The 1,973-nt window shown below is 21.1% G+C and overlaps 1 protein-coding gene across 1 annotated transcript in view; it reads right to left on the bottom strand.

Annotated features, from left to right (window-relative positions):
• Nucleotides 1-1,973, bottom strand: part of LOC107637208 (subtilisin-like protease Glyma18g48580) — a 5,709-nt gene that overhangs the window by 2,953 nt on the left and 783 nt on the right. The gene's annotated exons all lie outside the window — the stretch shown is intronic.

The raw sequence follows: 1,973 nt of genomic DNA, 5'->3' as shown, positions 1-1,973 counted from the left end.
CATATTTGTACAACAAAAAAAATTACTGAACTTTAAAATTAAAATAAATAATACATGAAAAATAAGTTAAAAATTCATGTACTAAATTCAGAAAAAAAGATATATTTAAATTTTAAAAAAATAATATTAAATATATATTATGTATATAATATTAAAATTTAACTAAATTTTGTTTTGTGTGAAATAAAATTATAATATTAAATATAAACACAATGATAAAAAATTTTGTGTTATATATATATATAATTTTTTTTTGTGAGAAACAAAATTAAAACATTAAATATGAATAAAATGATAAAAAATTTTGTATTATATTAATTTAATTGAAAAAACATATATACAACGTAAAAAGCAAACAAACATATAATAATTTTATTTTGTGTGAAACAAAAATTCATATAATTTTTGTTAACAATTTTTTTATTGAAATATGTCATTTTACTATATTTATAATATATTATTTGGGATAATTATATTATTTTAGTTAATATATATTATTTAAAAAAATATTTAAAATTTATTATTTTGTATTAAGAATATTATTAAAAATATATTATTAATTTTTCTTAAAATAATACTTTCTTTTCTTTGGTTCAAATACTATGACAATAAAATTTTTTTACGTAACTGCGTCTACTCAATAAATATTATATTCATTTATTTCTATATTGTATGTAAAATAAATAATTAATGTTTAAAAAAGTTAATAAAAAAAAGAAGTATTCTTTTTTTTTACCAACTCTTAGGTGAATATAGAGACTATGTCATTTGAACTATAACTCGTTGACAAAGAAAGAAATACTCTTAATTATATATTAAATAGAATAATTATTTATTAGACTCATTCTTATACAAATAAATTTTTTTTTAGTTTTATATCCGTAATATTTTATACCAATTAGCTTCAAAATTTAATTATTTTTTGAATAAATTAATAAAAAAATAATACAAATAATTGTTTAAATATAATTGTATTTTAATTTTTCATTCTATTACGTACACGTTGAGAATAATTTGAAATAAAAAATAATATACTTGTTGTAACTGACTGCATCGTCATCTGAGAATCATGGCGCCTTCATGGAAACCAGGTTCTTCTACAGAATCAGTTTTACATTTAGAGTTAGCCAGCGTCTTTCTTTTCTATGGCAACAATTCTTTGGGCTTTGAAGGTCAATTTATGGTAGAAGTGAAATGGGGTGAGTTCAAGAGCGTCAAAATCTATGCCTAGGCAGAACAATAGTGGAAGAATTCGATCAATTTTTTCTGAGTACTTTTCTGGTGTAAAGATAGTCTTGTGTTAAACGAGCGAATTCGTTTTTTTTGTTAGTGTCGGTTTGTTTGTTCAGTCCATGACAAAAAAAAATAACAATAATAAATAAATTTAATTTACCTGATCACTTTTGATAGTAGGTTAACTTTTAAAGAATGCTACACTCCCTACTTTGTCTGGAGTGCACTAGCTTTCGCCCAGTTAGTGTTTTAAATATTCCTTTTTATTTATAGTTTATTAACAGATTTTTTTATTTTGAAATTTATGTAATTCAAAAAAAATAAAAGAATGAAGTAAAGGAAATGGGAAAAGAAAGTTCGTGGGATGGGAATTATAATTCAACGATATTTATGCATAAGAGAGTAACTAAAGAGGTTATTTTGAAGATAAAAACTTAGGTGAAGACGACTTCATATGAAGTTGATATATGAGAGTTGTTAGATGAAAATTTAGTTAAATCAGTCAAATTATCTAACAGCAACTTGAAGTCGACTTTACCTGAGTTTCCACCTATTTTAAAACATTAAGACAATTAAATGAGGATCAATTTAAATTACATAAAACCTATATGGACCAAAAAATTTAATAAAAAAAATCAATAAATACTATATTTTTTTATAAGTGGCAACATATTTAACAAATAATTTATGTATTTTATTTGGATTTGTGTTAATTAATTATTAAAAAAGTGTACACAAAA

The sequence above is a fragment of the Arachis ipaensis genome, chromosome B04 (assembly GCF_000816755.2).
Source record: "Arachis ipaensis cultivar K30076 chromosome B04, Araip1.1, whole genome shotgun sequence".
Classification (NCBI taxonomy): domain Eukaryota; kingdom Viridiplantae; phylum Streptophyta; class Magnoliopsida; order Fabales; family Fabaceae; genus Arachis; species Arachis ipaensis.
Note: the sequence above shows the minus strand (reverse complement) of the source record. Positions and strands in the feature narration are given on the sequence as shown.